The sequence below is a fragment of the Mesocricetus auratus genome, unplaced genomic scaffold (genome assembly GCF_017639785.1).
Source record: "Mesocricetus auratus isolate SY011 unplaced genomic scaffold, BCM_Maur_2.0 Super-Scaffold_100010, whole genome shotgun sequence".
Lineage (NCBI taxonomy): Eukaryota > Metazoa > Chordata > Mammalia > Rodentia > Cricetidae > Mesocricetus > Mesocricetus auratus.
Genome location: NW_024429194.1, coordinates 21,581,373 through 21,596,027, shown reverse-complemented (window position 1 = coordinate 21,596,027; position 14,655 = coordinate 21,581,373). Strand labels below are relative to the sequence as shown.

General features: G+C 47.3%; 1 long non-coding RNA gene across 1 annotated transcript; it reads right to left on the bottom strand.

Moving 5' to 3' along the window:
• Positions 1 to 11,591: 11,591 nt before the first annotated feature.
• LOC121142616 lies at positions 11,592 to 14,195 on the bottom strand. Its single transcript, XR_005879641.1, has 3 exons — positions 14,132 to 14,195; positions 13,130 to 13,215; positions 11,592 to 11,860 (listed from the first exon to the last, which is right to left on the bottom strand). It is a non-coding gene; the product is annotated as an uncharacterized LOC121142616 (long non-coding RNA).
• Between the last annotated feature and the right edge of the window lie 460 nt (positions 14,196 to 14,655).

Here is a 14,655-nt window from a genome sequence, read left to right as displayed (position 1 = left end):
TGGCCCACACGTCCTACTTTTGAATTCACGTTATAACTCCATCAAGGAATTAGTCCTTGAGCACATCAGAGCCCTCAGAATCTAATCACTTCCCCAAAGGCCATTAGCTGGCTGACAAACCCCTAATATGTAACATCTCAAACCCAAACCACGGCATTACTAGTCTTTGTTGGCGGAGGGAGAAAGACAGGGAGAGAGAAAGAGAGAGATTAATTTTGCATATGAGCAAAAATCAAGGCCATCTTGCAAAAGAATTAAGGATCAGAGATGAGAGGAAGAATCGACTTTTTAGTTCTTTTTGTGAAGAGGAAAAGGAATGCAGTAAGAGAAGTGGTGGAGGACTTGAGTTTTAGTAAGAACGGATTGAGAGTGTTTCTGAGCTTGGATGGCATGGACATGATTAAGGCTGTAGCTGGTGGGGGAACCTCAGAGAATGTGCCTGCATCCTAAGGGAGGATTGGAGCCAAGGAGAGAATTGGAAGGATTCATCCTGGCAATGACACATAACTGTGACTGGGAGTTGTGTGACCCACAGCCTGGACAGTTGCCTGTGTATCTCTGTAGCTTCCTGTGAGTCAGGAGAGAGGATCCGGGAGGACAAAGGCAGAAGCCGGTGACTAATCAGCAAGCTGCCCTTTGCAGCTCTGGAGCCACACGCGTGTGTGTCTGCGCTCTACTGCCAGCCAGCGTGCTTGTCTTTGCGCAACTCATTTAGACTCTGCGGGCCCTTCTTCCATCATCTGTAGATGGGTCAAATAATCCATGTGCCACGGGGCAAGGACTCCAGTGACACAAGACGATATATGGAATTCCTAGCACCCAAGAGTTCAGGACATTGGCTACTTATACTTATACCCTCTCTGGGTTTAGGCTGTTCAGTGCAGTTGGAGGTGACTGTACCCAGCACCAACTGAGTGAAAGACTAGCATGAAGACAACCTTCCAATGCACTGCTATTACCCAGAGTGTTTGCAGCCAACTTTAAGGCCACAAAAACTGAGTCTGCCTTATTCATTCCTTCTCATTTCTCAGATCACAGTCACCATAATGTTGCTTTTAAAACACTCTGGAGAAATAAGGGAAAGAGGGGAAGACAGATTCAGAAAACAAAATAAAACAAAACTTCTCTAGACTTTTTCCAAACCAAAACTGTCTGCCCCAGACTCTTCATCACAGAATCCACCTGCTGACCCGGACTGGAAGCCAGGAGGAGCAGGCAGACCTCTGGACTGGAAGCATCGCTGTGACATACTAAGAATCACGTCTTTCATATTCCTTAATCTTAGATCTCAAATTATATTGCTTAGATTCAAATCTCTAGTGAGGACCTCCTCAGTCCCAGTAGGTTCAGACAAGTCAGTCAGTTTCCAGGCTCTGGACCCAAACATAGGTGTACGTGGCATACTATCAAGACATCCACGCTAGACAGGAGCTTGGTCAGAGTCACCCTGCCCACAGCTAAGGGAGATGACGCTAGGGTAACTTCTATCATTTTAGTTCCTGTTCTAGTTCATCACCTGTCCAGTGTCATCTGAGTGTCTCCGCGGTCCTCCCTCTTTCAACTGTCTGTCTTGATGGATTTGTCTCATGACATAGCTGGAAAAGTCACAGGTATTTTCCCCATCTCTGATCCCCCTACCTGCTGTCTTCATTTGAATTCCAAACATAACTCTTCTCCATTCTGCTTCTTTTCCCCTTTCTGTTCCCCCAAATTTAGTTTCCCCACTAAATACAGTGAGGGTTAAAAAGAAACCAAATAGCCCATGTGAGTGACAAGTACAACAGGCAAGTGAGTCTGGGTGCAATAGTTGAGTTCACTAGGGGAGCCCCACAGTCTGTGTTACCTCAGTCTGAGACAAATGAACCTCCGAGGTGGTAACAAGATCACAGAGCCACTGACAGGTGCTACTACTACTGAAACCTTTACACTTACTTATTCGCAGAGCCTTCCCTGAAAACACATTTCACTGTGCAGATCTGGGCCCAATGTTCCTTGATCTTGACGTTGAAAACATTTTGTCTTATTATGTGACATGCCTATCTTGGTTCACTTGACTTTTATGGAGAAACCACTCAATGTTGAGGTAGGTGGTCAGATGCTCAGCCCTGTGGGTCTGGAGTGTGTGTCTAGATTATCTAGACCAAAGAATATGCTCAGTGTATCTTTCATTCACAAACCACCCATCCCACAGAGAAGAGGAGAAGAGCCTTGGGAAACCAGCATGTTGTTACAGGGAGGGTGAGGAGGGCTGAATGAAGTCAAGCCATCCACCAAAGTTCTCCTTTGCTGATCTGTTTCAACACAAGACCTGGCTTCACTCTGAGTCCTCCCTATGGCGCCCTCTCATCTCATTCTGCAGATCCCTGCGCAGGCTTTCTCCCTCCCCAGAAGACAGTGAGTGACCCTGGAGCACACTGTATGTTCCCAAAGCAGCCATAACATCACCTCACCTACCCCTCACACGCAACGTCCACCTTCCACGCTGGAACCCTTAAGGGCAGCCTGAAGACACCGTGTAGAAATTCCAACAGTCTGAGGCTATCTTATGTGAAAGCACAAACCTTGGCCCTTATTGGTTGTGGTAGTTAGCTTTAAGTGTCAACTTGACACAGTCTAGAATTACCTGGGAAAGGAGTCTCAGTGAGGGATTATCTAGATCAGATTGGCCTGTGGGCCACTTGTGGGTGGCATCATTCCCTAGGAAGGGGGATCTTGGATTGTATGAGAGTAGAGAAAGGGTAAGTTGAGTGTGGGTATACATTCATTGATGCTCTGCTTTTGACTGGGGATATGATGTGACCAGTTAGTTGTTTTGAGCTCCTGATTCCTGGACTTCTCTGTAGTGTTGGATTGTAACCTGGAACTGCAAGCCAAATAAACTTTTTATCCCTTGCATTGCTTTCCTTGTGATATTTCATCACAGCAACCAATCCTGGACACATGGAAGGAAGGAGCCAGAGGACTCATGGAGATGGAGCTGCCCGGTTCAACCCATTCTTACAATCTCTCCTGTTCAGCCCATCTTCCATCCACACTATGTGAGAGACCAGTCAGCTGAGTCCTTCCCTAATCCCATCAAGGAACATCGAGAGATGATAACACCATCCCTGCTTTCCCAAAACTTTTGCTGTGAATCAATAACGAAGTTGGACAGCCTTTTCCCAGGCACACCTTTTAAGTGTAAGCTACTGATCTTCCCACTGACTACAACCTTAGGACAAAGAATTGGGGGGATTCCGGTGTCCTTTCATTCCTTAGGGTTTCCAGTGGCAAATATAGTGAAACAGAGAACAAATAAAACTGGTATCGACAGGAAAACGTGAACTGAAATTGCTAAGTCCAGTTCCTCACAGTGGAGAGAAAACTTGGTACAACCGTAACCTTCGGGGTGGGCAAGAGCTCTGAACCACGGGACCCCTTGGCTTCTCTGGGCAGGCAGAGGAGCATTGGCTGCTGGAGAAGATCCACCACTATTGGCATCTGTTGTCTGCCTCAGTTTAGCAATGCCAGTGGGAGAGAATGTAGATTCCCAAAGCATCTGAGGATGGGTCTTCATACGCGTTGGCTTAGAATAGCAAAGGAGAGGAAAAGTGACAATACAGCCACTGTCCTTTGGAAAGGATTGGGGACACACATGGACCGTTGCTTTCTGAATCCCTCCTTTGGGTTGAGCGCCCACGAAGGTATAGGACTCTGGAGAACCCTCAGAACTCAGAACCTTTCTTTACATCTGTATGTGTTTGTTTAAGCAAAGAGAGTTACTGTGGGCTTGAGTTCTCCTAAGAGGGCAGAGCAATGACAAGCTGGGCTTTGGCTCTAATGACAGCAGGGATTCCACTGGGGCTTGTGCAAACCATGTGCTTTAAACAGCTTAGTAACTTGCCTTTGCCCAGTTTCCTCACCTGGAAAACAGCAATAAGAATAACTCTGAACTCTGTGAGGGTTCATGGAGCTGAACTACACTCCTGGAACATTCACAAATGGTAGTACTCACTGTTATTTAAACAGCAGCGATTTCAGTAATAGTCCAGTTGCTCATGATTTACTTCTTTTGCTTGTTTTAGACAGAGTCTTACTATGAACTCCAGGCTCTCACACTCCTCTGGTTCCTCATGCTGCAGCCTCTCAAATGCTGAGAGTATGAGCATTACCGGTCTGTGGCGGCCCAACCTACTAGAGTGGCTAGTAGTATGCAAGTATTATTATTTAGAAGATTGGTGGATAATAGTTACATATTGCCTATTTTTAAAATAAATGACTGGGGTTTTTTCTTTAAGATTTCAGTGTGTGTGTGTGTGTGTGTGTGTGTGTGTGTGTGTGTGTGTGTGTGTGGTGTGTGTGCGTGCACATTTGTGGAAGTCAGGAGAGGACTAGTGGATGTCCGTTTTCTCCTACCATACTGTAGGTTGTAGGAATCGAACTCAAGTCATTAGGCTTGGCAGCAGACACCTTTAACTGGTGAGCTGGCTGTAACAATGGCTACGGTTTTAATATTGCAGCAATGCAGCTTACTTTTAAAACTGAGTAAACACAGTAGAATGGGGAGGAGAAAAGGCCACCAGCAGCAGCAAGCGTGAGAAACTGGCTGGGAACAGCTGTGCCTCCAGGCAGACAGATAAATCTGGGTGGCCTTTGATGTCTCTCAAGCAGAGTGTTGAGATGAGTCCTGGCCTCCCCGGAGCTTTTTCATCATTCCTAAATTGGAATCTGCTGCAAAGCCCTTATCAGCAACTGCAAGCACACTTCCCGGCATAGCAGTTAGAAACCCAAATAAATGCTCTCATTTCCCAAATGCTCGGCTCCGGAATGTGAGCCCCTGAGACACAGTTCTTGACTCCAGGCTAGCCTCGCCTTGGAGGTGGTGGTCAGAGTCACAGCACCCTGACCCTACATCACATGTGTTCTTGGCAACTGGCCAGTGTCTCTGTGTAGTCAAGGTTCCTTCCTCACATAGGAGCTGCCAGGAGAGGGTTTCACAAGGTGCAGGGCTCAACAGGGAGGCCCGTGGGGATCTTAAACACTATGGAGTCAAAGATGCCAGTAACTGTTGCCAATCACTTCTTAGAAACAGGTTTTGGAAAGTGTTGTAAGCCTGGCTGAGGAAAGACAGAGTCCTTCACGGATCACATTGGCAAGCCTATCCAAGCAGAGTGTAAAGCACATTTAGCAGCAACAGAGGAAAAGCATAGGTAGCTGACAGGCACAGCATACGTGCCTCTTCTGCAACAGAGCCCTTCCTGGGGATCTTCCTGCCGCTCCTTCTGGGACCCGGTCTGGAATGAGATAGGAATGTTATTGAGTCCTAATGCTACTCAAAGGTCCATCTGGTTCTCAAGTGAGTCTGTGTCCACCTTTATCCTTATCGCAATATTTGACCCCATTGGTCCTCTCTGGTCTCATGTTTGGTGCTGCAGTTTCTATGGGTAAAGAAAGGAACTGCAGGTCCAATGGCCCTTCGGGGACTTCAGCCAAAAACGCACATGATGCTCAGTCACTCTGGTAATGAAATTGATGCACGTGAAAACAAAAGTAGGAGGCGGGGGACACAGCTCAAGAATAAAGCACTTGCTATACAATCGTGAGGATCTAGCTCAGAGCCCCAGCATCCAGGTATTAGCCTGGAAAGACATCATTCTAGTAAACCCAGCACTTGAAGACAAGACGACACTGTGAGATCACTCGCCAATCAGTCTAGTCAAAATGGTTAGCAAGTTCAGTGAGAGAAACACTGTCTCAAAAATATGGTGGAAATAGAGGAAGACACCTGAGTCTATTTGGGGCCCCCACATACACACACCTAGGTGCATGCTCACCAGCGTGCACGCACGCACGCACACGAACACTTCAATAGAAAATTAAAATGAAAGGCTTCACCCCCTGGTGGGTCTTCAAAAGACATCAGAAGTAAGGGCTCATTCACACACTGCTATGATAGGAGCCTCTTTTGCCCATTCAGGAGGCAGCCACATCTATCCGAATTTTAACCTGGATCCTTCCGCCTTGCGATCTGTCTTCTAGGACTTTACCCTAGTGACCAAGCCTCGTGTATGAGCTTTGTCGTATCACAATTCATGGCAGTAAGCTCAGAGAAACATCCATCAGAAGCATCATGATCATATAAACAATCAGGCACAGGGTAAGGCATGATAATGCCATGAAACAAACGAGTGTGTAAGACGCAGCCTTCCTGCTACATGGCCAGCTACAAACGATATTAATACTCTATTGATTATTACTAGCAATGTAAAGATCTGGTGCTACCTCAAGGGTGGGAAGGAGATGCATGAAAATGCTAGTGTTTTTGCATCCTGGGTGTCAGAAGGACTCACCTTTATTTTTGCAACTATATTTCTCAACATTCTTCATGTGATAAGAAAGTATGCTACTTTAATAAAAAGAAAATTTGTAGTGACTGAAGGTTAATTCAGAATCGAGAAAGGCCTGAGCAGATACCAAAGACTGGACTGCTGGTCCAGGTCTGCTGTTTCCACTGCCAGGGAGGATGATGGAACCAGGAGATGCTGCGGAAGGCTGCTGTGCAGAATGGCCGTTCTTGTTAGATGCCAGGCACTAACTACATGCAGGTTCAAGCATACAACGCTGTCTCCAAGGTCAGGATCTATTTTCTAGAAGCTTCTATTTCCCCTTTGCCTTACCACCCTCTACCCCGTTCCCTAAGTCAAGTGCCTACACCTACTTACCTTCTCCCCTTGGGTCTACCCAGCAACCCCAGTAGTCTTGACCGCTGAGCCTGAGAAGAGGCTGTTTCACCATGGCCAGAAGAGGGCGCTGTGGGGCAGGTCAGGCTTCAGACTTCCAGGCCTTCTGTCCATGCTTTAGGTTAGTCTTTCAACATGTGCTATCCATTGGACAACAGACCCTAACACCCTCACCACTGTTGCTGCAAAGGTTACATGCAAGAATTAGGCACGATCAGATTACAAACTGTCAAGGCATCTGTGGCTACATGGGACAGGATAGAGGGAAATTACTTCTACACTGTCCTCTTGGAGAGTTTGGTCCCCAGGTGTATGCCCTGGCTTCGCCCAGACTCTCACCTCCCAAGACATCTTTCATCTACCTCTTGCGTGAACACTGTCCTTGTCTCAGTCTTGCTCACAAGGATTCAGGGTCTGCTTATTGGGCAGGCTTGCTGAAGCCTGTGACTGTGTCAGTGTAACCAATGGTTTGGACCCTGCAATAGCACACAGGCTAGGGAAGAAGACACTGGGCCCCTGGGTCAGGAATTTACTGGTTCCGCGGCAAGTACTTTGGACATGGTGACAAGGCCTTCTTTGTGGCCAGCACTGAAAGGGGAAAGGCCTTTGTCACGACACTCCCTAGTTCACTTACACTTTGACCCCAGGTTCCCCTAAGACAACCTGTCACCCCAGGTCCCAGTGCCCACCGCCTGTTTCCTGGCTCCAGGTTAGTCTCCTATATTCCTTTCCCCACATGCCCAGCCCAAGACTATACTGTCCCAGGGGCCTCTAAGGTTTCTTTGCTGACTCTGGCCAACAGCCTCTCAGAACAGATGTGTAGCTTGTACACTGCATCCTCCGAGGCAGGACCATTCACCCTTCAGCTCATGAGCATTGAGGTAAAGTCAAAATAGTGACAGGCACTCCTACTGCATGCAACATGGCAACTATCCAACTATCCAGTTGTGACCCTAGCTCATGGTCCTGGATCCTGAGGAGAGTCTGGATCAGGATCCTCCTAGATGCACGATAAAGAAGGTTGCAGAGTCCCCGTCTTAGTTAGGGTTTCTATTACTGTGAAGAGACATCATGACCACAGCAACTCTTATAAAGGAAAACATTTCATTGAGGTGGTGGCTTACACTAGTCCGTTATTATGATGGCGAGGAGCATGGCGGGTACAGGCAGACGTGGTGCTGGCTACATCTTGATCAGAAGGGAATGATCTTAGACACTGGGATGTATCTTGAGTATATGAAACCTCAAAGCCCACCCCCACAGTGACACACGTCCTCCAACAAGGCCACACCCACTTCAACAAAGCCACACCTCCTAATGGTGCCACTCCTTTTGGGACCATTTCCTTCCAAACCACCGCACCTCCCAAATCTCCAATTCTTCAATTGCAAAGAAAGGAGCCCATCCCAGCCATGCAGACAGACTGAGCTCTAGAACCTGGCAACCCGACTGCACCTCACCTGCTCTGACAGGCTCTTCGGGTGGTCCTCTTGTCACAGTCATGCCTACACTCAGCCTCAAGATCTGAGACTCAGCCCCGACTTTCTCCAGTGTTGTTGTAAGGTCACTGATGCTCTTGGCTCCGGCCTAGCATCTGCTTTGTCCCTCACAGGAAGCCTTTCCTCCTCAAGGCCCGGTGATGGATAGCTATTTGCCCTCCCAGGGTGCTAACCTTTGTGTTGCACCTGCTGGGGTAAGCCCCCCTTACAGATGGCACAGAGAAACAGAAAATTGTGGGGTGGCTGCAGAGCTCAGGAGCCCAGCCTACCTGGGTTGAGGTATTGTGACTACTGGTCTGTGTGGGGATGCCCAGGAGACATGTTTACACCTATTATGTTTATGGCAGGTTAGGTGGGACAGTGGGGGAAGGGGTCTTGGGTAAGCATCTCTTGATGCCCTGTAATCACTCAAGGGATTCTGTCTCCCCCCACCTTACATCAGTGATGATGGAGATCGTCTTTGAAGCCAGACCCCTGCCGTCCAGTACTATTGTAACCAGACATCTTTGCAGGAAATGTAGTTGGACGAAGGGCCGTGCTACAGGACACTGGTGAGGATGTGGAGCTCCAACGTGCTTGGACCGCTCTATAAGGCCCTCTGAGAGAAAGCAGCCTGCGGTGATATGTTGTTTATGATCTAGGAAAGCTTGGCTGGAGATCAGAATGCAAAGATGGCCACAGTCACAGAGGCCAGGCAGTGGTGACACACGCTCATTCCAGGACTCAAGAGATAGAGGCAGATGGATCTCTGGGAGTTCAAGGCTACCCAGGGCTACATGAGAGTGAACCAGTCTAAAAGACAAACAGAGCTCACTCCTTTAGTCCCAGCACTAGAAAGGTATATGAGATAGGAACAGGGTCTCACAACTGACATTCCATCTTAGGTAGTTAGTTAGTCTCCAGCCATGTTGAAGACAGGACGGCCCCAGCCTTGGTAGAGGTAAGAGCTCTCTAGTCGTTTGGCTGCTTTGCTTTTCGGATCTTCAGCTTGAATCCCAATATCTGTCTCTGGTTTTATATTACTTTACAGGACATAGGAGTATTGTGGAGGATTCCTTTATACTGTGTGAAGATGTGTCACTGTGATTTGTTTAATGAAGAGTTGAATGGCCATTAGGAGGATGTTAGGCTGGATTTATGGGGACAGAGGGCTCTGGGAAGAAAGTAAGAGTCACCACATGGACGCAGAGGGAACAAACATGCAGGAGGAGCGATAAAAGCCATGAGTCATGTGACAACACGTAGATGAATAGAAATGAGTTAATTTAAGTTATAAGTGCTAGAAGGATAAGTCTAAGCGACACACCAAGCTTTTATAATTAATAATAAGTCTCCATGCTGTTTTTTGTTAGCTGGCAGCCCAAAGAAAAATCTGTCTACACAGGTGTCTTGAACACAGCTAGACATGGACACAAGCAGGAGGTGGAGACATCAGCCAGCATGACGGAAGGCCTTGTTGCTGAATTTCTTATCCTGAAGTACTTGGAATCACTAACCCCTTCAGCCAGTTTCAGCATGTCATTAAACAGAAATTGCACTCTCTACCTGGGAAGGGAGAAAGGGAGGCCGCCAAAGGGCCTAGAGAAGGACAAGTTACAACAGAGATAGAAAATGCATGGTCAAGTCAGTGGGAACCCATATTCATCTAGGCAGTTTCAGGGACTGAATCTCTCTACACTTGGCTATGTGGCCTCTGGAGCAGGGGTCTTGTGATGGAGCTTAGGGGTAGAAACGCCTGGGGACCAGGTGACCACCTGTGTATACCGAAGGATACCGTATGCCAGAGACTCAAAGGAAGAAAATACCCTGATGATACTTCCTTAATCAACCATGTCCCCTGACTCCCCTCCTGCCATCCCTAATCAGAGCCCAAGTGAACTGCCTCAACTGTCTGCATAGCCAGAGTTACATTTTCAGTTTTCAACAATCATTGGAGATCACATTGATAACTCTTCATGGAGTATAGAAGGAGGCAAATGACGGTAGTCGGCATCAAGCTATGATGAAACTCTCTGAAATGACTCATTTTGCTGTTTTGAATTGAGAGCAAATCTTCTCCAGGCAGAGACCATCACATCTTCAGAGAGATATAAAAACTAAGAGATACCACAAGAATAACCATGGTGAAATCTTGCAGTTTGGATGCCATAAATATGAGATGCATTTGCTCTGAAGCTGCAGCAGGAGAAAGGCAAACTACAATGATGACAACATAGAGACAATGAGAATGATCTCTTCTGGAGTCTTTTAAAAAGAAAGTACAGGTAACTGGCCATCCCCTAGGACTTATGTCCAAACCCAAGGTTCTCTTTCAGCGTTATAGTGGCAGAGATACTGAGGGAGGAAGGCTGGACCCTTACTTCAAGCTCTTTGCAATCATTTTAGATTAACACAGTCTTGTAAGAAAAAGCAGAGAGGTCCATGTCCTCATACTTGGCTTCCTCCAATAATAATGTGTTGCACAGTTGTCTTCACCCCCAGGAAATGGGTGTTGATACAATGGTTCTGCTTTTGAAAAACTGAAGAACACTTATTGAGATGAAGAAAATACCAGGCATGTGTGTGAGAACTCTCAGGTGCCTGCTCAATAGAGACACTGAGCCGGACTATTGGATGTGAGGAGCTTATTAGAAAAATTAGCACCATGGACAGACAGATGACAACAAAGCAGGGACTCTGAAAAGTGTAAGAACCCAGTACCAGGACAGACTGACAGCCAGGTTGTGGTTCTTTAGAGAGGAATTGGGAGCCCATGAGTCAGGAGCAGGTTGGAGGTAGAGGTTGAAGACTGGTGGTTCTCTCCTTATAGTTTTGGGGAAGGAAATGGTTTCACAGCTGTAGCTAGGCTCTCTGATCTCCAGGCAAGAGGTGAGGAAGGAGTAAGAAACAGGATGTGTGGCCACCAATACTTCCTTTGATATAAACTTACGTCCTGAGGTGAGAAATCTAGGCACCTGGAAATATGTGAGCTGGGGACTCACAATGTCTGAGTCGGGTGTGGTCTGTGTGAAGAGCAAAGTGATGATGTGGGTGTTGTGGCCTGAGCAACAGGCTGGTCTGGATGCTAAAGTTGCATTCTAAATTCAAGTTTGTCTTAGGACAATTAAACAGAGAGAAAATACCTAGCAAGTTCCCATCCATTGAATGAACATGTTCACACATATGTGGTACTACAAGCCTGTAATCCCTACCCTTGAAGGCTGAAGATGGAGGATCAGGAGCTCAAGGCCAGCCTTGGCTACTGTTGTGACAAAACTTTCCCTGTAGGGACACAGTACACATGTCTACTTACCCTAGTTGGGCTCACACATCAGACCAAAGTATGGATACCACCAAACTTGGTGAACCAATGAGTTTTATTGAGGTTACTTACAGGAATACAGGCGAGGGATGACTTACAGGAACAGAAATGACTCAAAGACAGCTGTACCACCAAATCCCACTCCAGCATGGGCAGCAGCTCACAAAGCTGGGAACCTGGAGCACACTGCACAGACTATAGGTAGCTCAACAGGTTGGAGAGTGTCCTTCCCAAGTGACTCGGTTGGTCTGAATCTCTTCCAGGCAGCTCAGCTGCTTTCTGCTTCTTCCAGGCAGCTGGTCTTGGCCCAGAGTCTTCTTCACTACTTAACTTCCTTTTGTCTGAAAGGGACTCTCTTTTATTGTTTACTCTGGCAGGGCGGGGCCTAGTGAATCTGGTCAGTTTCAGGGACTTCCTGAATCTATTTTAACTTGCTTACCTTCCTGCTTAAGGAGCTTCCCTTCGTGATAGAAGGTTTCAGTCTCAGAAAAAAAAAATGTTACACAACAACTCCACCAGCAGTATGTGCCTAACTGGGGCTATTATTGGCTTTATGAGACCCTGTCTCAACAAAGAAAAAAAACAAAAACAAAAACACCCACAATAAATGAAATTAAGAAAAACAAAAATATCATTATGACCCTTGAGATTGTTTGGATGGCCTATAGAATTGCAACTCAAATTAACGAAAGATAGAAATGTCTAGGCATTTGTAGGCAGTGTAACCTAGACTCTTGTTGGGAATTATTGTTGTCTTTGTTAGTTTCAATTGCTGTGATAAAATGGCCAATACAACCTACAAAAGAAAGCATTTAATATGGGACTCATGACTCCAGAGAGTTAGCGTTTATGACCATCATGTTGGGGAGTGGAGGGAGGCGAGCACGTGGCTCTGGCAGGCCTTGCCCTTCTCCCCCATTCCCTCTGCCTTGCTAAAGCAGATTGCATCCCTAAAGCTGGCCACTGAGGTCCATTCTCTTTTTTTTTTTTAATATTTTATTTATTTATTGTGTATACAGTCTTCTGCCTGCATGCCAGTGGAGGGCACCAGATCTCATTCAAGGTGGTTGTGAGCCACCATGTGGTTGCTGGGAATTGAACTCAGGTCCTCTGGAAGAATAGTCAGTGCTCCTAACCTCTCAGCCATCTCTCCAGCCCGAGGTCCATTCTCTTACTTGGCCACTTCCTCCTCGGGAGGCTGACTACCAAGGTCCAGCTATCAAAGTATTGAAGTCCAGCAATTAGAAGGCCCCCTTTGGCTCACCTAATTAAAGTTAAACACCTCATCCTAATGTGGAGTTTTCCCTTGTACCTTTATAAACTGCCATTTGCTTGTGGGCGATGTCTGTCTTCTCTCTATCCAGAGGCATACCCCTGCCCCCTTTCCCTTGTCTCCTATCTCCCTTTATCACTGCAGTCTAGCCCATTCTAACACAGACCTCCCCTTTTCTCATTAAAATGACACTGCAAGGGTATTTGCTGCTGTTTTTCTTCTTGAGTCAGAAAGCAACCACTGCAACCTTTCTTCCCTGCTAAATAAAGGATCTCTCTGTGAAAACAGGTGTTTGGGTGAGATTTGTGCCTAATCCAGGATCTGGGAGGGAGCCCACCTTGTGCAGGAGGTCCTCTTCAGGGAGCATGGCAGCAAGCAGACCAGCATGGCTCTGGAGCAGTAGCTGAGAGCTACTTATCTGATCTACAAGCACAAGGCAGAGACAGCTAACTGGGAATGGCACAGGCTTTTGAAACATTAAAGCCCACCCCCAGTGACACATCTCCTCCAACAAGGCTACCCCTCCTAATCCTTCCCAAACAGTTCCACTAACTGATAATCAAGGATTCAAATATATGAGACTATGGGGACCATTGTCATTCAAACCAACACAAATGTGCCTTTTAGTGTGTGTGTGTGTCCGTCTGTCTGTCTGTCTGTTTGCATGTATGTGTGAGTATTCATGTGAGAGTGTGACAAGGTTCACAGTGGACATCAGAGGAAAACCCAAGATATCTGTCCCTACTCTCTGTCTTGTTTTAAGGAAGGTCTCTTGTCACTACTGTGTATGCCAGACTAACTCATCCCTGTGTATGCCGGGCTAGCCCACCCCTGTGTATGCCAGGCTAGCCCACCCCTGTGTATGCCAGGCTAGCCCACCCCTGTGTATGCCAGGCTAGCCCACCCCTGTGTATGCCAGGCTAGCCCACCACTGTGTATGCCAGGCTAGCCCACCCCTGTGTATGCCAGGCTAACTCACCCCTGTGTATGCCGGGCTAGCCCACCCCTGTGTATGCCAGGCTAGCCCACCACTGTGTATGCCAGGCTAGCCCACCACTGTGTATGCCAGGCTAGCCCACCCCTGTGTATGCCAGGCTAGCCCACCCCTGTGTATGCCAGGCTAGCCCACCCCTGTGTATGCCAGGCTAGCCCACCCCTGTGTATGCCGGGCTAGCTGGTCCAAAGCTTCCAGAGATTCATCTCCAGCTCCCATTCCTCCATAAAAGCACTGGAATCACAGACAAACCATGCTGAATCCAGTGTTTCTGTGGGTTCTGGGTAGCTAAACTGCCATCACCTAAGTTGTATATGGAGTACCTTATCCACCAAGCTGTCTTACCCAGCACCAGCATGCTTTCTCGCAGCCTCCATTTTCTCCCTCCTCTGAGATCTCACTGGCTCCTGCCAACATTGGATTATAAATTTATGTCTTTATGTCAGTTCATTCATCTAATAAATATTTATATATAACCATTGGCCAATTAGTTTTCTGGGTGTTAGGAAACTGGGCAGGAACAGAAAAGTCCCCCAGGGAGTCAGCATTCCAATCTGACCCTCCCACTTCATTTCATCATACTTGCTCTTGTTTGAGAACCTTTGCCTCCCAGGACGGTACTACAGACCTCCTAGAGACATCCTCCTGCAGCGAGTTTTCTGTGTGGCCCATTAGATCCTTCCAGACACATCTGATCCACGCTCAGAACCCTCCCACATTCCTGTCATCTTGCCTGCTTCTGTCCAGAAGCCATTCTCTCCCTTTGCTGCCTGGGCTCCACCCCAACTCCCCATCATCTCATTCCTCCCTCATCTTCTTTCTCACTCCACAATTGGCTCTGGCTTCCTGACCCGCTTTTGAAAGAGTCC